This window comes from Macrobrachium nipponense, chromosome 7, assembly GCF_015104395.2.
Source record: "Macrobrachium nipponense isolate FS-2020 chromosome 7, ASM1510439v2, whole genome shotgun sequence".
In the NCBI taxonomy this organism is placed as follows: domain Eukaryota; kingdom Metazoa; phylum Arthropoda; class Malacostraca; order Decapoda; family Palaemonidae; genus Macrobrachium; species Macrobrachium nipponense.
This window is the reverse complement of record NC_061109.1, coordinates 42,464,373-42,488,846: the sequence shown is the minus strand read 5'-3', so window position 1 is coordinate 42,488,846 and position 24,474 is coordinate 42,464,373. Positions and strand designations below refer to the sequence as shown.

Sequence of the window (24,474 nt, the reverse complement as noted above, 5' to 3'; positions counted from 1 at the left end):
ATGTTCCTAAGGGCTTTACGTGTCTGTAGCCCGCAGTTTATTGACGCTGAAATTAAAACTATTTATGATATTGCATTGAAACTTAAATACCCAAGGACTTTTGTAGATGTGGCATGGAAAAGAGCTAGAAAAACATTTTATTCAACTAATGACAAACTTGAATTTAGTAAGCATAACATTCTAAAATTACCCTATGATGAAAGGTTTTTAGATATTCCTAGAATTTTAAAGCTTTTTAATATAAATGTTGTTTTCAGTAATATTAAGGTCAAGAGTTTAGTAATCAAAAATTCTCCTAAAGATCTTCCAGGCTGCATATATGAAATTCCTTGCAAAAAGTGTGATAAAGTCTATTACGGACAGACCGGTAAATCTCTTTCACAACGTCTCAAACAGCACCAATATTCTGTGAGAACTGGGCAAATATCGAATGCATTATTCGTACATATGAGAGATTTAGATCATCCTATTAACTGGAGTCAAGCAAGAGCCTTAATCCCATGTAATGACACAGTTAAAAGGAATATCATTAAAATGAATCTTGTTTCATCAAGTCAAATAATAGAAATGTTCTAAATTTAAGACTTGGTTTATTTAAACTTGATGCTTTCATAATGAAAAAAGTTGTGGATAAATATAAGCAACAAAATTAATATATTCAGTTTTTACATGTTTTGGACTGTAAAGATACTTTGTAATTTCGGTTAGGGTCAAATCTGTTTAGGTTTGTGACCGTGTGATATCTGATAATCCTGGATTATCTCTTTTAATTTTTACCCTTTTGACAATTAACCATCTGGTATTCTTGATCTTGTTGTGTACCTGAGACCTTTCTCTCCAATTGTATTTTATTCACTCCTTGACAATGTCTTAGTAAAGACAAAAGCGCTTGGATTTCTGACTATCATTTTCCTGTGGTATTCGCTTATGTATATACATATACATATGTATATACATATATACATATATATACATATACAAATATATATACATCTATGTACATACATATACTGTGAACTCACCATATTTGTGGACTCACATAATCGCAGATTCCTCTCAGGGCATTATTTGCAGTTAATTCGCCTATTCGTGGTATTTTTGTATGAGAAATATCCACACATTACTGTGTTTTCTTGTCAATTTCATCATAATATGCACTTTTTGTGATAAAGCTATAAAAAAAAACATTTTAAGGTTTTTCTTGAGTTCTAACTAACAAAATTGGCAGTTTTAAAAGTTTTTGAGCAAATATGTGGGTCCACTGTATAACCTATGTGATTGCAATCACCGATACATACAAATGTTTATAAATAAGTAAATACAGCATTATAGCAGTACACAATGAATCAGAATTGAAAACAAGGGGAAAATGGACAGAAATGGTAGAAATGACTACACACTCACAAATGCCCCAAACCAATGCTCGCGTTCTTATGTACACTTGACAAGAAAAGTGAAGATACAGTTTTCATTAGCTTTCGTTCATCGAATTTCCCATTTGTTTTTACTGAAAAGACATATGCTAAATTTACTCTAGAATGTGAAAATACACTGAGAATTATATCATATAAGTTAAAACTGCAAAGCAAAACCGTTTAGATACTTAAAAATGCGATTTATGTCTGAAGTAATTGGAATTTCTCAGATGGATTCGTTCATAGAGATCTGGTAGATAGAATGTGAATTTCTGATTGTAGTACTATGTATCACGACGACAATATTTACTCGTTTTCCTTCATGAATGGGATTATTATTGCATCATTGTAAGTGATGAATGCAATTATTTTGGTTTCTACACACTTATGTTTGTATTTCAAAGCGATTAAAGTTAGCTGACGTCAATGGCAGTCAATGTTGCGACATCTAAGGTAGGTTGAGCAAATCTAGTTGCATCCGCAAGAGCGTTTTCTATGATGTTATGAGGAGCCCTAGAACTTCGAGCGGGAAAGCGCAAGTCACTGGATACTGGCTTACGTAACGGATTTCACACTTTGATTACTTTGACGTTGACATGGATCGAATGCTACTTGCTGTTTACAAAGCTACTGTCTTTAAACATAAATCTTTATCAAGGTTAAAGTGGCATGTCAGCTCAAAGATTTTCTGGCTATATGCTCCCATTACAAAGCAGTTCGTAGTAGACTACAGCCCTACACGACTGCATATTTCTTTGCTGCAAGGCTGAAAGATCTCCCAACACATCAGCATTTTTTGCCCGATATAAAACTTTAATTGCCTGTGAAATACATATTGAGTTATTTGTGGTAATAAATATTTTTACTTAACACAGCTTTTTTCGTGAATGATTTGTGGATGAAACCCGATTTTCAAAAGTACAGACTATATCAAGAGAGCAAGAATGACCTCAGCCTGTGTCTAAAATTTTCCAAGTCTTTTTACAATCTTTAAATGTTATGGCAACTGTCAAATGAAATCAAGATCAGGGTATGAATTACTTAGAGAATTAACTTGAATATTATGATCCTTCTAGAACATACTTTAAAAATATATATTACCAATCAATCTCCCAAAGAAAATATAATGAAATTAAGTCGTTATAAATAGGCCTAAGCTTTCACGTAAGAAGATTTTGCTCTCTCTCCACTTTTTTAAAACACATTTGAAAAAGTATTATCACTCAAATCTCGCAAAATAAATATTATGAATTAAGTATCTCTATAGATAGGCCTATGCTCGCTCTCTCTCTTCCAAGTTCTTTTCCCCATTCTCTCTCTCTCTCTCTCTCTCTCTCTCTCTCGCGTCTCTCTCTTCTCTTCTCTTTCTCCTCTCTCTCTCTCTCTCTCTCTCTCTCTCACTTTTAAAGCATTTGAAAAAATATTATCACTTAATCTCTCAAAGTAAATATAATGAATTAAGTATCTCTATCGACAGGACTATGCTTGCACGCTCTCTCCCTATCGTCATAATATTTCATTCTTTACTGTAATGTTCCTCATGATTTCCACAAGTACTGCCCAAATTTTAAAACACTTTCTCTCATTGTTTAAGATCCGTCTTCAGTTACAAATAAATTTTACGTCACTTTAGTGTCAAACATTACTTATAAATAAGGTTTCACCATAGGTTTTGAAAAAGGATGATCGATATTCTTCCCTGAAGTGACGTTACCAAACCAATATTAACGAATAATATAGAGCCTGTTTTTACATTCGAGTATAAATGATTATAGAACCTCTACAAAATCTTTATGGTGTAAAGTTGATGGAAATCTAGAAAGCAACAAATGCTATGATTTTTGAAGCTCCGCCCCCTTTCTAGAGTTGCCAGGTGTGGCATTATTGAACAATATATGTCCGAAGATTTAAAAAAAAAAAACTGTATCTTAACTTTCCTTGCCGAGTGTACGTACGTATTATTTCCCTAAGGGGCCCCATACACTGAACGATTGTATGAACGATTGTCGTTATCAACAGACACACACACTATTCAGACAGTATGAACGATCTCCGCACCGATTTCAGTCTAGACAAAGATGTCTCTGGAAGACATGGCAACATCTCTAGAAGAGACATGCACGACTGTGTTATATCAGCAGACAGACACATACATAGAACGACCTTTGTATGACAGACATAAGTCGCAAGCCAGCAACCTGGTCATGACAGATTTCAGCTGAGATTGTTCAGACACAAAACTCCGCTCACTTTTGCATTTAGACAAGCCCATACACAATGTTTTTACGAACGATACCGACAGTCGTTCAGACAATCGGTCATACAATCGTTCAGTATATGGGGCCCTTAAGGGCCATACTCATTTCACACATTATGCAAAAACCACACAATGACAATGAGGTCAAAGAAAATTTACAAAATTAACCCTCATCGAGTGGAACACACAAATCGAGTGTAGCTGGGTGAGGTGGAGCTTAGGAGGCTTGAAGGAATTCATCCTTATGGTCCAGCAGAGATGACACAACACTGGGTCTTTCTTTGAGAATGAATGTACTGGCAATAGCTTGGTTGTAGCTAAATACAGTCATGCATAAAAAATACTTGGTAAATTATTAACAGGATAGCATGAACTTTGAATCATCATTATTATTTTTTTTTTTTTAGATTAACTGATGCAGGCTTTTCGAATGCAAGTGCTGATGATCACGTGACACCAAAAAAAAAAAAAAAAAAAAAAAAAAAAAAAAAAAAAAAAACTTGGGAACTTCGTACAATGGTTTCATTGCATCAAAATTTAAATTATATACCTTGTAATGCTGGAGTACAGTAAACATTATGTACCATGCCAAATTTTTATGATGTAAGTGTACAATACTGTTCAGTAATATTTTTATTATTATTAATTAAGTAGATAAAACCTATTCATATGGAACAAGCCCACAGGGGCCACTGACTTGAAATTCAAGCTTTCAAAGAATATGGTGTTCATAAGGAAGAAGTAAGCGAAAGAGAAATACAGAAAGATGAGATCCCACTTATTAAAAAATAAAACATAAATAAATAAATCTATAAAAATGTATTAAAATGCAAGGAGAATAGTATTATGGTAGTAATGAATTTCATTTTCACTTGAACTTGTGAAGTTTCAACTATGTGGCATCCTCTGGGAGGTTGTCCCACAGTCCAACAGTGTAAGGATTAAAGGACCTCTGGAACTGAGAAGATCGACAGCACGGCACATTTACTGCATACTACTATGAGATTCAGGGCCTCTGTAACACGGTTTTTTCGCAATAACTTTTTATCTATGCATTTCATAAATATAACGCTTATTCAGAATACATATTATATCAACACATAAATTTTGAGTGTATTCTGCACTACGTAGGTTGAATAGATTTGGTACTTATAATGTAAAAGTGACCTTTTTTGAAGACGGGCCAACTTACTCAGAGAAAAGGTTTCGAACGCACTCGTTACGTAACTTATGACATCATTTCTTCCCTCTTTCTCGATGGATGATTGGCTATACGTAACGAAGGCTAAACCTCTGGCAACAATGACATACAAATTTAAATACAAGCAAAGCAGTACACCTTTCTGAACTCTGGAACCTCCCCACTGATAATTGTCATAACGAACAAACCAACAAAATATGTTAATACAAAAACACTTCGATTATTAGTCTAACTCCCAAAATAAGTTTCCAAAGAAATTACAGTCTACTTTATAGGTCACAATCAGATTGTCAAGATGTAGGGAATAGTTGGTAATTACCAAAAACATAGTAGACAAGATGATTTGATAACTGCTATATCCAATGTCAAGCAATTTTTATTTATTGGCTATCTACCTATTTACTGAAAAAAAATAGCCGGTACCGTATATTGGCTTTAAACCTTCACCAATAATTATCGTCAGAATGGTGACTTCATGAGGCTCCACCCACTTTCGCCTCGTTATAATTCCGGATAACACTGAAGGCTACCATGGGCATTGTTGGATTAGAAAATTTAACTTCTGGCTATAAAAACTAATTTCTCGAGTAGTTGTAAGAAGTGCTAAATGATCCTCAAGGATCCCAGCAGTTGGTTTAAACGTTTAATTCATGTATATTACTGCTATACTGTTGCGGCACTACTGCTACAGTAGTATTACTACGCTAGCACCCACATCTATGTATCGTTCCCCCATTCATAAAGTCTTTGGGTTTCAGAGCCGATGGCATTTCTGTCTGGTGGATGGGCGGGGCAACATTTAGTCAGAAGGTGTTTGTTTACCTTGCTTACGTAATGAATGTTTTTCGACTCTTGGCTCGTAATCATTGGCCATGGCGTCGGCTAGTTCATTTTTACTCTATAAAAATCAAAACTATCGGGTTTAGGTTCATGACAATGCTGACAAAATGTGTGGTTGTAAAATATACATATGTCAACTTTCAGCTACATCCGATGCTTTGACAAGGAGCAAAGTCCAAAAAACCGTGTTACAGAGACCCTGAATCTCATAGTAATGCAGCTGTTCATTCAGCAAATCTGGTTGCTCTTGGCAGATAAAGGGGATCAGGGATAAATTGTGGATGTGAAAGACCTCTGTTGGAATACAACTCATGATAAAGTGACGAGCAAGAGACCATCTGTTGATGGTCCAAGTCATAACTGCTACTAGGAAAAGGACATCCACACCAGAGAACAGTATCCCAGTGAAGGAAGTACAAATGACCTAAAATAGGTTGCACTGATTTTATCAGTTTTAAATATATAAGGCCTTACAAACAATTCCTAACTTTTTTGCAGCATTTCTTGAAACTTTCATTAAATGTTTCTCAAAAGTTAGATGTGAATCAAAAGTTACACTTAGAATAGTTAAAGCTTCAGATTCAATCAGCACAGTTTCATTCGCCTGAAGGGGGAGAATGGGGTGGGAAATCTGTACGAGCTCAGCTAATCAATAGTGTTTTCATTTTACTAGAGTTCAGCCTCATAACCCACCGACTACACCATTCCCTGAACCGGTCCATGTCAAGATTAAGGCTGAGGGCAGCTTCATTTCTCATAAATGGAGACTACTACACCAACATGTGTTGCATCATCGGCATAGTACTGAACAATCTTGTTTTCCAGGCCAACAACCATATCACTTGTATATTGTTTGGTTGTTTGTATGGTGTTTTTACGGTGCATGGAACCAGTGGTTCTTCAGCAACGGGACCAACGGCTTTACGTGACTTCCGAACCACGTCAAGAGTGAACTTCTATCACCAGAAATACACATCAAACCCCTCAGTGGCCACATATCACTTGTATACACCAAAATAAGAGTGAACCAAGGAACACTACCTTGTGGAATTCTAGACACAATAGTTACTGGTTTCCTTATCAAATTTTCCTTGCAAATGGCTGGAATGTCAAGTCTAAAAGAGCACCACAGGTACCTAATTGCTTCCTTTATAAAAACTGACTACCAGCTAACAATCCTTTAGATTCCACATACTTATAATATGGAGTGGCTTAAAAATAAGTTTTTCAGAAATTTTGGAGAGCACAGGGAGAATAGAGATTGGCTGTAGTTAATGCAGTCAGCAGATATACCACTCTTAGGAACAGGCACTTCATCACTAAACTTGCGATCAACCAAAAAGAGACTACATGAAACCATCAGGATCTTCTCCATTCCAGCTAGCAAGATTATCCAGAATTTTCTTAACATCCCTGAAGCAAAATGCCAATTTTTAAAGAGCAAGTTCAAGAAGACAAGTATCAAGGAGAGGGACATCCTCTGCTGATTGCTTACCTTCAAAAGCTCGATGAAGCAGTTCAGCCTTTTTCCCAGGGCAAGTAACAAATCTACCATCATCTGTTAATAGTGGTAGAATGGAAGATGAACTTGAACCCAAAGATAGATGATGCAAATTTGGTCTACCACAGATGAGGCTGAGTAATTCCTTCAAGTTTCCTCATCAAGGAATTATTGTAATTTCTCTCAGCTGTATGGTAAGCTCTATTTGTAGCTCAGCGAGACTCAACAAAAATGGTGTAATTTTCATTGGGTCAATTTTGTCTCCATGCATTGAATTTGGTCTGTTTGTCATGGTAGGCTCGTCTACATGTATCATCAAACCATGGCTGGTAACTTTTCCTAAATTATGACCTTCCTTAGGATATATCATTAACATAATCATCAGCATTTCATTTAAATTCTTCTTTTGGATTAGGATCTAATATAGCAACTGAAATAATAATTGCCCAAGAAGCTTTAATAATACAATCCTAATTGGCTCTGTATTTCAGCCAGACTGTTTTTCCAAAAGTGGAATTAGGAAGATACTGATTGATGGATATGTCCATCTCAATGGTGAAATGATCAGAAATGCCTATATATTCACATAATTTGGACTTCACATAAGCTGGAACATCTGTGAATATGAGTTCTAATCTACATATTACTAGAAATTGCAGTAATAATGATGATAATACAAGTTGCTGACTAATGCTGTAACTGTTCAGTTTTGTACAATACATATATGTAAACATTACATATTAGATGTAATAATACATATTAATGAAGTATGGTACAAGAAAAAATACATCAAGCTTGACAAGGCAATGACAAGAAAGTACATATAACTTGGAAATTTAAAAGATATTGTTTACGCAATTGTATAAGCAGTTGCATGGGCATCGAATATGGATATTGGGATATGTATACCAATATATGGCTGAGGACACATTGAAGAGGCCACAGTGAGCTTGAGAAGTATAGTTATGTGTTATGTTGCATATACCACATAAGCCTTAAATTATTCTTGTTTTTCTATTTTTCTACAATTTTACACAGACCATTGTCAATGCATTAGTCCAGTAGAAGGTCACTAATAAGCTCTGGTTTGGTACAGGGTGGTATCCTATGTAGTTTCCTGACAGATGGTATGATGTGTTCAGCAAAACTTCAGTTACTGATGCTTAATATAAGACATTTAGTAATTTTTGGGAGTATGTCTTATGGCATACAGAATCTCATCAGAGGTACGAGCATATTCCTTAGAATTTTGAATGATAATGTTTAACCTCTCATGGAGAAAGGTAAATTTTATGAAGTAAAGTCTATAACTTTCTCCTTTCATTATAGCGGTAATTGAAAATGTTTTTCATGGGAGTTTTCTGTAACCTCATCAAAATGGACTGCATTGCAACCATGTCTGGGTATCTGCAGTCTTTTCACCGTTCACCAACAATATTGGTACATAAGTAGTTGCTTGCAATGAAATTACCACCTATTTGTTTCAAGTTTTTAAATACCATCGTATATAGGGGTTTCCTAAGAACTGATGATAGAAATATGGTTCCAAGTGCTTTATATGACCTTTTTATTTTTTTCCTGAAATGTGACCTTGTCTTATTGTACAACACCCGACACTGATTGTAAGTACTTTTCGTGAGTTTTGTTGTCCCCAAGGCATACAAGGTGTGATCATAAAGTATCAGGATTAGTGTTATTAAAAAAAAAACTACAACACGTACCATTTTAGCATTTAATTTCCTTTGAAGAAATTCTCTTTGGAATCTACACACATTATCCTGCGTTCCTTGATACATTCGTTTGAATCTCCTCGACATCCTGAAATTTTATTCTTTTCAAGTGGGATTTGATTTTTGGAAAGAGGAAAAAGTCGCAAAGGGCGAGATCTTGGGAATATGGTGGCCATCAGACCGGGGCAATGTTGTGCTTGGCCAAAAACTGCAGCACAAGCTGCACTGAATAGGCAGGTGTGTTGTCATGATGCAATTCTGGCCTTTTCCAATGAATAGCATTCCATGAATGCTACAACACGCACATCAGTACATACTCATTTACTGTAATACCAGGTGGAGTATACTCATGATGAACAATTCCCTTGTAGTCGAAGAAACAATCAACAGTGTCTTCACATTACTTTCAACTCATTCATGCTTCTTCGGTCTCGGAGAGATTGGGGTCTTTCACTGCGAAGATTGAGCCTTACTTTCAGGGTCATACCCTTAGGGCCAAGATTCATCAACCGTTACGACCATTTTCAAAATGTTTTCATCGTTCTCAACGCAATCAAGGAGATCTTGCGCAACTAAAATCAGTTTCATTTTGGTCAGCTTAAAGCAGTTTTGGCACAAAATTGGCAGACACATATCTCATAACCAAATCTTCAGGGAGAATGGACTGAACTGAACGGAACCTAACTAATCTGCATATCCTCCGATAACTCACAGATGGCGATTCAACGACTTGCCCTTACAGCTGCATGCACAACTGCTATTTTATTCTCAGTTCTGCTGGTTGTGGGTCTCCCAGAATGTTAATCACTATCGACATTTCGTTGGGCCATCTTGAAATTGTCTGAACCACTCGTACACTCATGTGCAGCTCATACTCCTCTCAATACATTTATTGCAACATTGAGTAGGTCTGTCTGTAGGTATCGCCAGTGCAACGACCACACACTACACACTTTCCCTCCAAGCACTGCTGTAAAGAGCGGAAGTGAGCAAGGACACTAAAACCTTACTGCATGCACAGTTGGGGGTCTGGGTCAACCTGCTCCTTTACTATAGCAACAGACCCGATACTCATGACCACATCTCACAGTTTCTTTTTATTGATCACTGATTAGATCTTTGAAGTGAGTGGTACATGCATTTACATCTGCCAAGAGATGACAAGGAGTTTATTAGGTAAGGATGTAAATCCCTTTATCGAGAATGGTGGCACATAAGGAGAACTCATACCTCTTCTGTGGAAGATCTACAGTTACTGCTTGCAAATAACAGTGTATAGCACATATAAAGAACCACAATGATTTCCAACTTCGTTTTGCCAAATTTTGTGAGCAAAGGATGTCAAAGTTGCTAATCATAGTCTCCATCGCAATACACACTGACTTATCCCTATCAGTCTGTGCCAGACTGATAGGGCCCTGAGCTCAAATAAGTGTCTGGACTCTTACTTGTTTAGGGAAACCTTGGAGAACCAAGTGTAGCCCCAAAGAAGGATGACAGAAGTTAGAAGGCAGCTAAGATAAGGTCATTACAATTGTGGGTTTAGATGATAGCTCTAACAACTCCTCCTCCCATTTAAAAGGGAGAATGGAGGGACTTGTACCTTATGAGCCAAATCTTTAAGGTAGAATGCTTGATTATATAGCTTATAGCTTATTTGCATTGGGGCTGCTGGTGAGGTGGGGAGTTGAGGGCAAGTTCCATAGGAAGGTTCTTCATCTAGCCAACAAGCAATGTCCTTCCTTACTTCCATGCTCAAGGGCACATGCTGCGAAAGAAGGTCCTTTGAAGTTCCTCAGTTGCCATTGTAGCAATTGTTGGTAGTGGCGCCCTTGCAGACAGCTTCTTCAGGGATGAAAGGTAACCAAAATTTCTTGCCAAACCCAATCTTACCATTTCTGTCACAACAGGAATTGCATGGATATCTTTGTGAACTTGCTGATTCGAGAGTCTGACAGGAACACTTGCTGCTGCTCTGTCAATCAGCCTGCCCAGGTACTTTTCCTGCTGCTCGAGCATAAGATTGATTGAATTCCAGTTCACTTTAATACTGAAATCACAAAAAAATTCAAGGATGTAGTTTCTTCTTTGGAGCAACTGCACCTCTGATGGACAAGTACTGGAAAGTACATGCCCTTCACATCCACTGGAGGCCTTAGTCGCCCTCTCTGATGGAATCCAACACGGAACAATGTGCATAACTCTTGAACAAATTTTGTAACAAACTTATTCAAAGTAGAGAGAGATCCACAAACTGTCTCTAACTATAAGTTGCCTCCTCCAGGAATAGATGACAGTAGAAGTCAAAAGTGCATTTTTCTTCAACTTCCAATGCCAGAATAAATGGCCTTTACAATACTGAAAGTGCCTATGATCCTCTTAATGGCTCCATTAAGTGGTTAACAGCACCGAAGTGGTTCATCAAGCCAATGAACTGCCTACCAGCACCGAAAATCTGGTTAACCCTCTTACGCCGGAGCGGTAAATAAAAAATTGTCTCCCGTGTGCCGGAGGGGTTTCGGAGTGAGCACGGAAGCGGAAAAAATATTTTTTTCAAAAAATCACAGCGCGCTTATTTTTCAAGATTAAGAGTTAGGTTAATTTTTGGCTCCTTTTTTTGTCATTGCCTGAAGTTTAGTATGCAACCATCAGAAATGAAAAATATTATCATTATCATATATAAATAATGCGATATATGATAGCGCAAAAACGAAATTTCATATATAATTGTATTCAAATCGCGCTGTGCGCAAAACGGTTAAAGGTAACAAGTTACTTTTTTTCGTTGTAATTTAAACTAAATTGCGATCATTTTGGTATATAACACATTGTAAAACGATAAAAGCAACACAGAGAAAATATTATCACAAAATAATGCATGAATTCGTAACGCGCGGACGTAAACAAATATTTTTTCAAAAATTCACCATAATTCTAAATATTGTCCTAGAGACTTCCAATTTCTTTCAAAATGAAGACAAATGATTGAATATTACTATACTGTAAGAGTATTAGCTTACAATTGCAGTTTTCGACCATATCTGACGAGTTAAAGTTGACCGAATGTCGAATTTTTTTATATATATTTTATATGCAATTATTTCAGAAATAAGAAAAGCTACAACCTTCAAATATTTTTCGTTTTATTCTACATGAAATTGCGCACATTTTCATATATAAAACTCTATGAAATGCCTAATATGAAACGGAACAAATATTCCGAGAATGGGACTTACGTATTTCGGAGATTTGTGGCGGAGAATCCGCGCGCGGAGGGAAGGAAAGATTTTTTTTAAATTCACCATAAATCTAAATATTTTGCTAGAGACTTCGAATTTGTTTCAAGATGAAGATAAATGACTGGATATTACTAGACTGTAAAAGTTTTAGCTTACAATTGCGTTTTTCGACCATTTCGGTAGAGTCAAAGTTGACCGAACGTGGTTTTTTTTCTATTTATCGTGATTTATATGCAAATATTTCAAAAATGAGAAAAGCTACAACCTTCAATTATTTTTTGTTGTATTCTACATAAAATTGCGCACATTTTCATATATAAAACTTTATGTAACAGCTAATTTAAAATGGTGCAAACATTACCACAATCGCACGTATGATTTTTTCGGAAGAGTTACCGCGCGGACGTAAAGAAAAGAAATGTTATTTTTTCATAAATTCACCATAAATCGAAATATTGTGCTAGAGACTTCCAATTTGTTGCAAAATGAAGGTAAATGCTTGAATATTACTAGAATATAAGCGTTTTAGCTTACAATTGCGTTTTTCGACCATTTCGGTAGAGTCAAATTTGACCGAAGGTTGAAAATTTGGCAATTATCGTTATTTATATGAAAATATCTCAAAACTGATAAAAGCTACAACCATGGGTTGTTTTTAGTTGTATTGTGCATGAAATTGCGCACATTTCCATATATAAAACTTTATATAACGGCTAATTTTAAAATGGTGCAAACATTACCACAATCGCACGTATGATTTTTTCGGAAGTTACCGCGCGGACGTAAAGAAAATGTTATTTTTTTTTCATAAATTCACCATAAATCGAAATATTGTGCTAGAGACTTCCAATTTGTTGCAAAATGAAGGTAAATGCTTGAATATTACTAGAATATAAGCGTTTTAGCTTACAATTGCGTTTTTCGACCATTTCGGTAGAGTCAAAGTTGACCGAAGGTTGAAATTTTGTCAATTATCGTTATTTATATGAAAATATCTCAAAACTGATAAAAGCTACAATCATGAGTATTTTTTTTTTTTGTATTTTACATAAAAATGCGCACATTTTCATATATAATACTTCATGTACGGCTAATTTACAATGGTACAAAAACTATGTCAAAGTGACGAAATAATTTCCGAGATGTGTCACAGATACTTTTTAGTGCGGCAAGAAAGAAATTCGCGCTTGCGCGCCTGCGTAACGATTGTAAACAAAACAACACCTTGATCCGTGAACTCCCAGCATCCCCCAAGGCGCGTGATTCAAAAGTTTTAGGCTGGTAGGCCTATAAAAAAAAACTTTTGTGAGTCGACGTAAAATACGTCCAGTTGGCACACAGGAGACAAAAAATGTCGACGTAAAATACGTCCAGTCGGCGTAAGAGGGTTAACGACATTACTAGCCAAATGCCGTAACACCGAAACACTGTTAACTGATGCTGCCATTAAACAGGGACCCTCTACAAGTATTCCAACAAAGAAGTCATCCCAGGATCTGCTGATATAGTAGGGGTTGGGGGTTGAGGCAAATGCACAGGTTGTAGAGGAGTGAGTGGGCGGTCCCACAGGAAGGAATCAAAAGGTTCAGCGAAATCAAAGGCAGAATGTTTCCCCCTTGAAAATACCAGCAAATGCTTTCTGGCTTCCTTGTGCTTCTTGCCAATCCTCGTGCTTTATGAAGGAAACCAGCTCCAACATTCCAATATTTTTTTAGGTCTCCTGTTTCTCTTCAAACCATTTTCATTGTGAAGTAGACCAGTTCAAAGATTCCATAAAGGGCAATTCAGGGCTGCAAGATAGAGGGCATGAAAAGTGGTTCCACAACTGCTGTTTTCTTGTTTGATGGTCAAATCAAGCCTACTCAAGAATACCCTGTAAATTGTAACAAAATCTCCATATTCTTTGTAAAACTCAGAAATGATGCTGACTGTAAAGTTAATGGAACCCTATATCCCAATTGGAATGTTAACCATCCTTCAAAGTAATGATTACTTTTAGGTCTGCATCTGTCTTGCCATAAGATGCAGTAAAGTGACATGGCCCCAACAAAATGTTGGTCTGTGTTAGGTGGATCACCTCATCCTCTTATGCAGCTACTGGGTCTAACTCTTCAACATGAATCTAGTAACCTTTGTTGAGAATTTATCATTTGCACCTTTCGTCTTTCCATAAGATAAACTTTAGCCTTTTGGCATGTGAATTTTATGAACAACCAGTAGAGAGAAATACCGCCATTTCTCTCAAGTCTGCAAATTATCTGAGATCACAAGCAGCAGATCGGCTTTGAATAATGTCATTTTCAGGGCTGAATGTTGGTGATCCTTGCCATTAAGTAGGGCGGAGTAGGCCTTGAATTCTCAACAATCAGTAAGCATCTCTTGCCAAGATAAATATCCTGTTTGGTATCAGACAAATCAGTGGTAAGGGTGTGACCAAACTTAAGTGAGCAGCACAAGCGTCTTGAGCTGCTTGTATCTGAGTCATATGTGTGATTAAGTCCAAAGGGGCACCATTCAGTAATGTATTCCCAGATGGATTGTGTGAGCAGCTGAGCTATGTATGCTACCATATCAACCTGGGTTGTGGTAGGTGTATCATGAAGTCCAGGAGAGGTGCAGCACAACAATGTTTTAGACCAGCCATATACGTATATGTTAGTCTTTACTTTAACTTTATTTAGGTGGGTTGTGACAGGTGTAATGAATAAATCTAGGAGAGGCTATGCACACTACTGTTTCCAGGTAGGTTGTGTGCTCCAGTAAGACCGGTTTAAGCATAAGCACAGGTTAGGTATGCACCAATGCCATGAGAGACTAACAGCAGAAGGAAGTCTGGAATTGCACTAGGGCACATAAGCATGGGAGGTGTGCGCTGCATTGCCAGAAACTATATAATATGTAACAGCAGAGCCACTAAATCATTGAGATTTGGTAGTGTCAATGTGATCTCTGATCCCTGCCAAGTTGCAAGGGTTTTCTGGCTGGGTAAAATCCATGAATACTTGAAAACACTCTAAAAATGCTTAGAACTGCCTACTGTGATAGTTAAAACACACACACACACACAAACACAAAGTGCATTTAGTCACGAAAATGATATCAAAATACGTACAGTAATTTGCAAATACTATTTCTCAGTGAAAAATACCGCGAATATGCAAATTTTATGCGAATAGGCGAATTTTCCAAGAATAATGGGTATATACGGTCCGTAGAGAAATCTGTGAATAAGCAAGTCTGCGAATGTGGGGGGGTTTACAGTATACAAGTGTCAAACTGCTCCCAAATGCTGTAGGATACATGAAAGGATTATTAACACACTGAAATGCCCAGGAGTAACTGCTGTAATATGTGAAGCCAGAAAAGTCACTTGCATTGACAAATGGATAAAGACAGTAACATATACTATTACAATCTGACACAGGGGACTATGGAGTGTGATGTAAGATGGTGCAAGACAGTTGTGGTGGAAGTGGAATATACATAGTTAGTTAGTTAGTTATTTTATTGACAAAAATATACAACTATTAGTACAAATTTGTCCAAAAAGAGACATAATACAAAATATAAAAAGTAGATAGTAATCTCTTTTGTTCTTGCAAGTACACGGCATACAAAGAAAAATATAACTTTAAGTGCAAATAACATAAGCATATGAGATTATAAAATATGAAAAAGAAACTTACTATAGAGAAAAACATAATCACATAACTATCGTTCTTCTGAAAATCATTTATTCATAAACATCGAATTATCAGTATCCAGTCCTAATTCACATAATGCTCCAAAAAAAGTTGAGTTTATTAGAAGAAAACAAATAACAGAAGACAAAGCTGCATATTACTTATAAATATGAAGAACTTCCTAAACATATATACCCAAATCAACACTATTATCATTTTCATTTAATAGCGTACTCAGAGACTCATGACTCGTTATAAGTTTGGATATTTATGCCTACATGGCATTGACATAGGGCAATTGATCAGAACAAGTAACTCGTCCTGAATAGTGCTGTTATCACAAGCACACAGCCTCAATTCTGGAGGAGTTTGGCATACATTGCTCCAGTTTAAGAAAAAGTCCATCTGGAGTAGTAGGGCTGCGTTTCATTTGAGCTTCAAGTTAAACCTTCATAGCTCATAAATTATTTGGCAGCTGGGGAGCAAAATCTACACCTGCTGACACAGCAGATATTACATGTAATTATGAGAAAACAACCTTGTTATATAGTATGTATATCAAAAGTTGATTTTTCTTCCTACCTTTCCAGGTATACTATGAAATTGACTACTGCATTAGGCCTAGGGACACTAACATTTTTCTGAGAACTTATCTAATATTAACCATACCAACTATTTATAATAATAATAATAATAATACTCTCTCTATCATCAATAAAAATCCTAATAGAACACTTATTAGGAGAATTGCGAGTATCATTGATCTAGAAGCCAAGTTGAAATACTTGCTTTCACTTTACTGTATAGTATAGTAACTAAAGATTTGATTATCCTCAGTAGAAAGTATTTCTATATCTTCCTCTCTAGGGAAGGCAATGACAGTTATAAACAGTAACACTATAGTTATTCATCAAAATATGATTACGTATTCCAGGGTAAAAGGCAAACTGCTTATCAAGAGATGTTTACAAAGAAAACTCAATATGTATTAAATTCGTTTCTTTGAAAGAGACTTTCATGAAGTACTTTAAGATATTAAAATATAGTATTAGAATAATTTTGAAATTTTGGTAAAACTGCTGGATTCCACAATAAGAGTGTACGTACAGCAAAGTATCACACTGAAAACACCAGTCTAGATTCCCACTTTAGCGGGAACGCAAAAGATTTTCTAGAGTATTTTTTTTTAAAGCTTTGTTTAATACATATACAACATCTGTACATGGAATTAACTGTATGCTGCAAGATTAAAAATATTGGTAGGGAATGTTATCAGGCTGACTAAATAGTTAAAGACATAAATAACACTCAGTACTATACAGTAGCCAAAAATATGATATTGTTATGATACAATAAAGTTTCATACATACTTACCTGGCAGATATATACATAGCTATCGACTCCGTCGTCCCCGACAGAAATTCAAATTTCGCGGCACTCGCTACAGGTAGGTCAGGTGATCTACCGCCCTGCTCTGGGTGGCAGGACTAGGAACCATTCCCGTTTTCTAATCAGATTCTCTCTTCCACCTGTCTCCTGCGGGGAGGCTGGGTGGGTCTTCAATTGTATATATCTGCCAGGTAAGTATGTATGAAACTTTATTGTATCATAACAATATCATTTTCATACATTCAACTTACCTGTCAGATATATACATAGCTGATTGACACCCTTTGGTGGAGGGCAAGAGACAGCTAACTACTGACTAGACAGGTAAACAACACATGTTGTAGGTATTTATAGACCTTGGTTCCTACCTTATCAGGTGGAAGACTTCGTGACTGCTGTCTAGGAGTCTGCTTCACCTCAAGAGCCTTAGCGAGATAGTGATCTGTGGCCAAGAGTTCTTGTGGATCTGTCGATGGGGTCTCATCCACTTACTCGACAGAACCTAACTGGCATTTGTCAATGGGAGCACATCCGCTTATATGACAACACGCCTTTATTAAGGAGCACACACAACCGATCCCGATCACCCGAACCTAGCACCCGTGTTAGTTCTAAGATTGCCAAGAGCTATCCCCAAACTCTTAGCAAACAACCACAAAACTCAATAACCACACATACAATAATACAAAAAAAAATATTCTTTTTTGTACCCCTCTAAAAGTCAGCTGTCACTCGATCTCCTAGTGAAGAGAAGTGAAGGTCGCCTGTGCGACACCTGACACTTCCATGCACAGGAAACTCAAGAACACATCCAACAAGAGGGTTACATACAATATTAAGGATCGGTGCTAGCTCCCTTACCCAGAACCGTCTGTGCTGACACAAACGGACCTAGAGAAAAACATTTCTCATACGTAACTCGCACGTCTTTTAAATAATGAGATGCAAACACAGAGTGCATCTCCAATAAGTTGCATCCAAAATGTTTTTAAGTGACATATTTCTTTGGAACGCCACAGAGGTTGCGATTGCCCTAACTTCGTGGGCTCTCACTCTTAAAAGATTAAAAGAATCATCTGGACAATTCTTATGAGCTTCCGTAATAACACTTCTAACAAAGAAGGCTAAGGCGTTCTTGGACATTGCTCTCTTGGGTCTTTTACTGAGCACCAAAGACCTTTTTGCGAACCCCCCAACTGCTTCTTCCTGTCCAGATAGAATTTAAGAGCTCTAACTGGGCAAAGGGATCTTTCTGCCTCTCTGCCCACCAAACTAGAAAGTCCTTTTACTCGAAGCTCCTGGGCCAGGGATTCGAAGGGTTTTCATTTTTGGCAAGAAAGAGAGACTGGAATGAACAAATTGCAGAGTCTCCTTTGAAGCCGACTCGTGATTCAAGGGCGTGCAACTCACTGACTCTTTTTGCCGTTGCAAGAGACATCAGAAACAAACACTTTCTAGTGATATTACGAAATGAAGCAGTGTGTGGTGGTTCGAATTCTTCGGAGGATAGAAATTTAAGAACCACATCTAAGTTCCAGCTTGGAACCTTAGGTTCAAGTGACTTTGATGTTTCGAAGGAACGAATGAGGTCGTGCAAATCCTTATCATTCGTTAGATCTAATCCCTTGTTTCTAAGGACTGCTGAAAGCATACTCCTGTACCCCTTAATAGTCGGTACAGAGAGATGCGACTTTTCTCTAAGAAACAGAAGGAAATCCGCAATTTCGGTCACAGAGGTACTGGAAGAGGACAGCTTCTTCGACCTGCACCAGCTTCTGAAAACTTCCCACTTCGATTGGTACACTCGCCTAGTAGATGATCTGCGGGCTCTAGCAATTGCGCTTGCTGCCTGGCGAGAAAACCCTCTCGCTCTGACAAGTCTTTCGATAGTCGAAAGGCAGTCAGAGCAAGAGCAGGAAGGTTTTGATGGTACCTCTCGAAGTGGGGTTGTTTGAGCAGATCTATTCTGTTTGGAAGAGATCTGGGGAAGTCCACTGTCCACTCCATCACCTCTGTGAACCAAATCTGAGATGGCCAATACGGAGCAATCAGAGTCATTTTGGTTCCTTCGGATGCCACGAATTTTCCGACTACTTCCCCCAGTATCTTGAACGGGGAAAAGCGTAAACATCTAGCCCTGACCAGTCCAGGAGAAAGGCGTCTGTTGCATAAGCCCTGGGATCTTCCACTAGGGCACAAAATGTGTCTATCCTTTTGGAGAGGAATGTGGCGAAAAGATCTATTTGAGGCTTCCCCCAAAGGTACCAAAGGCTCTGACAGACTTCTGAGTGGAGTGTCCATTCTGTGGGAAGGACCTGGAACCTCCTGCTCAGTCTGTCCGCTCTCACATTCCTCTCCCCTTGGACAAACCTCGTTAGAAGAACTACCTTCCTTTGGTTCGCCCAAATCAACAGATCTCTTGCCAGCTCGTACAGAGCGAAAGAGTGATTCCCTCCTTGTTTCTTGACATAAGCCAGAGCGGTCGTATTGTCTGAGTTTATCTGTACGACCTTGCCTCTGACTATGTGTTCGAAGCTCTTTAGCGCAAGGTGAATTGCTAAAAGCTCCTTGCAATTTATGTGCCATGACACCTGTTCTGCCGACCAGGTGCCTGACACTTCTTTGGATCCAAAATGTTGCACCCCAGCCCGACTCCGACGCGTCTGAGAACAATGTCAGGCTTGGGTTCCGTACTTGCAGGGATACTCCTTTGTTTTCTTTTAAGGGAATCGACCACCACTTTAAATGATTTTTTATTTCCTCCGAGATTGGAAACGTGTCCGAGAGCTGTCCTGTCTTCCAACTCCAACTTCTTCTCAGGAAGAACTGAAGCGGACGAAGATGTAGTCTTCCTAGGGGAAAGAACTGTTCGAGCGAGGAAAGGGTCCCCAGAAGGCTCAGCCATTCCCTCGCTGAAGTGCGCTCTTTCCCTAAGAAGTTCGATACTGTGGCACAGCCTTTCCTTATTCTCTCTTGAGAGGGAAAAACTCGAAAACCCCGAGAATCCATCTGAATCCCCAGATAAACCACGTTCTGGCTGGGGATCATCTGAGACTTCTCGAGGTTCACGATCAATCCCAATGATTTTGTCAATTCCAGTGTTGTTGACAGGTCCTCCAAACACTGCTTTTGAGACCTGGCTCTGATGAGCCAGTCGTCCAGGTACAGGGAGACGTTTATCCCTTTCAAATGTAAATGTCTTGATACATTTTTCATCACGTCCGTGAAGACTTGAGGAGCCGTGGAAAGGCCGAAACACAGGGCCCTGAACTGATAGATTCTTCCCTCGAACATAAATCGAAGGTACTTCCTCGACGAATGGTGGATCGGGATGTGGAAATATGCGTCCTGAAGGTCTAGGGACGCCATCCAATCTCCTTGACGCAGTGCTGCAAGGACTGAAGCAGACGTTTCCATGCTGAACTTCTGTTGTTTTACGAATTTGTTCAGCGCACTTACATCCAGTACCGGTCTCCATCCCCCCGAGGCTTTTGCTACAAGAAACAAGCGCTTGTAAAACCCCGGGGAGCTGCAATCCAGCACCAGCTCTATTGCTCTTTTGTCCCACATCTGTTCCATCATCTGACGAAGAGTATCCATCAGAACAGGGTGTCCCTGTATCTGGCGGACAATTCCCTCGGTGATGTTGTCAAGGGAGTAATGTCCTTTAATGGGATGTAATAACCCTTCTTGATGATTGACATCGTCCAAGGATTCGATCCTATGTCTTCCCAGGCTTTCGCAAAGAAATGTAACCTGGCTCCTACAGGTGTCTGGAGGACAGAATTCTCACTTTCCCTTCTTAAAGGGACGGAAGGAAGACCTGCCCCTTTTCTCGGTTGACTTCCTTCTGGCGATAGATCTAGCTGGAAGGCCTACCTCGAAAGGGCTGCTGCTGAGCTGGACAAGCCACTTTCTTTTCCTCACTGGCCACAGACCTATTTTTCCTTGAGGATTGTCTAAGGAGATCCTGGGTGGCCTTTTCAGTCAGTGAATGGGCAATATCCTTCACCAACTGCGAGGGAAAAAGATGTTCTGAGAGAGGCGCAAACAATAAGGCGGATCTTTGCGAAGGAGAGACGGCCTTCGTGAGGAAAGCACTGTGAACCGCCCTCTTCTTTAAAACTCCTGCACCAAAGAGGGAGCATACTTCAGCCGATCCATCCTGAACAGCCTTATCAATGCATGTGAGGATGCTATTTAGGGTTTCTGGGTCCAGTTGTTCCTTTTCATGAGACTTCTTGGCAAGAACCCCAAGGGACCAATCTAAGAAGTTAAAAACTTCTAAAGTGTGAAAAAGCCCTTTGAGGAGGTGGTCCGTTTCCGAAAGACCCCATGTTACTTTTGCTGAATTCAAGGCGTGTCTTCTCGATGAGTCTACTAAACTCGAGAAGTCTGACTCAGCTGAATACGGACAGAGACAATCCCATATTTTCTCCCGTTTCGTACCAAATGCCTCTCCTCCCTGTAAGTTTAGCGGGAGGCATACAAAAGACTGTCCTTCCTAACTCCTTCTTCTTCTTGAACCAGGAGTCAAGAGATTGTAGCGCCCTCCTCATAGATATAGCAGGCTTCATTTTTAGGAAAGAGGAAGACTTGTGCGTTTTCGTGCTCGAAAACAGAGAGCGTGGAGAAGGAGGAGCGGCTGGCGTTAAAGAGTCTCCATATTCTTCCAAGAGAAGGGACGAAAGAACTTTGTAATTAGAAATTCCTTCCTTCATTTCATCCTCCGAGGCATCTTCTGGGTTCATAGGCTCGGAAGGAGAAGGCTCCCTTCTTTCTTCTGTTTCTTCCCTTACTCTCTTCCTTTCTGAAGAAGCACTCCTAATTGAAGAGGGGCTAAGAGTTACTCTCTCTTTGCTAAAAGATTGACGCTTGGATGACTCCTGTCGGATGTCAGGCTCTTCATGCAGGGAATGCGCCTGGTGTACAGCAGGAGTATCTCGCCTGGAAGGAGTAACGTGTTTGGAATACTCCTGGTGCTTGGCAGGCGCAACGCGCTTCGAATACTCCTGGCTTCTGGTAGGCGCATCTTGTTCCGAATACTCCTGGCGCCTGGGAGGAGTATTAAGTTCAGAATACTCCTGGCGCCTGGGAGGAGTATAAGGTTCGGAATACTCCTGGCGCCTGGGAGGAGTATTAAGTTCAGAATACTCCTGGCGCCTGGGAGGAGTATAAAGTTCGGAATACTCCTGGCGCCCGGGATGAGTATCGAGGTCCGAAGACTCCTGGCGCCTGGCAGGAGTATGTCGCTCCAAATACTCCTGATCCTTGGAATGCGTATGGTGTTTAGTAGGAGTATTGATCAAGGTAGGCGCTTTTCGTTTAACAAGTGCTCTACTCCTAACAGGATCTTCTTCTTCAGTTAACTCTTGGCGCTTGGTTGAAGATCTTGAACGTTGTACTGAATACTCTGGCTTTTTGCGCCTACTCGGAGCCTGGCTCCTGGCTGGAGCCACACTCTTGACAGGAGTAACTTCCTTTCTTACTTCTCTCCTGTCTAACGCACCGTTCCCGCCGGAGATGGTCGCCTGTGCGACACCTCCCCTGGAAGGCTCGTTGCGCGTGACAGGGGATCGGTATTTAGATCTTTTAATAGGAAGCCTATCATCCTTCTTACGAGTAGGCTCCTTATAAAGAACTCCTACCAACGAGGCTAATTGTTCCTGCATATTCATTAAAATTTTCCTGGTTGAGGAATCTTTCGAATCAGGAGAGGGAGATCTGGAAGGCGCTCTAGGATCTCCTCCAGACCCAGAGTCTGAATGTTTTCTAGCCTTCTTTATTACCGAAGGCGCTCCTTCTTCAGAGAAGCGCTCGGGACTAGAATTGAGCTCATGTTCTTTCATACTCCTCTTCAGCAGATGGGAAAGTTTCGACTCCTTCCATCCTTAGATTCTGCCGAAGGGACGCCTGATCGTTGGGGATTCTCCACAACCCCCGTACGGCTTTCGACTTTCCTTCTCCTCCGGGCCAGGGAGCTTGGAAGAGGTCTAGGCCTGGGAGCGTCGCAGAGACGACCAGACGCCCCCTCCACTACACTGGGGACACTAATATCACTAGCGAAACCACATTCACTTTCCTTACCTTCCAATGCTGCCATTTTTTCCTGCATTTTCTGAAGGGAAGCTCTGAGTTCCGCTATTTCCGAAGCAGAACTAGAGGGATTAGCAATTTGTGAACGGGCTGAAACAGAATGGGCATGATTATCAGAGGAAGAAGCTACAGAACTAGACAGTAAATCATGAGATGTAGACATTCTGCGGGTTTTGTAAGCCGCCTTCCTCTCTCTATCTTTCTCTAACTTCTTCAAGTAAGAAGTTAGATTCTTCCACTCTTGCGCACTCAATTTCTCACACTCGTTACACGTATTCTCAATCGAGCATTCAACCATTCTACAACCACTACAAGTAGTGTGAGGATCTACCGAAGCTTTCGGAATCCTCACCTTACAGCCCTCATTCACACACACTCTGAAACTAACACTAGAGTCAGACATATTCACGAATTCCAAAAACCAAGTCCAAAAAACAGTCCACGATAGCGAATGCCAAACAACGATCCAAGTACGTCACCAAATATCAGCGAGAGATGATCAAAAGCGTTGTGAAAAAAGAATTCTAGTCAGGAGGAAGTAACAACAATGTTGATACCACCGGCGACAGAGAGAATCTGATTAGAAAACAGGAATGGTTCCTAGTCCTGCCACCCAGAGCAGGGCGGTAGATCACCTGACCTACCTGTAGCGAGTGCCGCGAAATTTGAATTTCTGTCGGGGACGACGGAGTCGATAGCTATGTATATATCTGACAGGTAAGTTGAATGTATGAAAACAAATAGTACATATCTCCACCAAATTGTGGAAAGCCAGTAAAGCTATGAACATGACAGCTGCTCTAAAGATCGTAACACTCACAGCAGCTGGGAAATGATGAAGGTTAGGACATGCTGAACCAAGGACCAGAGTAGAATGAAGTCAGTACATACATATAGTATTTAAAACCTTCCATAACTATTTTTTAAATAACAGAGTGAATATTATGGTTGTAAAATGCTATGTATATAACAAATAGAATTTGAAAAAGACAATTAATACACAAGCACAATTTGCTAGATACTGACAATCGGTCAATACACAAACAATAACTGCTGCCATTTTAAAGCCAGTGGAACCCATTAGCTTAACTAGAGAACCACCACCACTACCACCTCCTCCCCA

General features: G+C 39.2%; 2 protein-coding genes across 9 annotated transcripts in view; one reads left to right on the top strand and one right to left on the bottom strand.

The window, feature by feature from the left end:
• LOC135217344 (ecdysone-induced protein 74EF-like) overlaps positions 1-24,474 on the top strand; it is an 865,315-nt gene that overhangs the window by 419,018 nt on the left and 421,823 nt on the right. The gene's annotated exons all lie outside the window — the stretch shown is intronic.
• LOC135217345 (U7 snRNA-associated Sm-like protein LSm11) overlaps positions 1-24,474 on the bottom strand; it is a 327,200-nt gene that overhangs the window by 58,231 nt on the left and 244,495 nt on the right. The gene's annotated exons all lie outside the window — the stretch shown is intronic.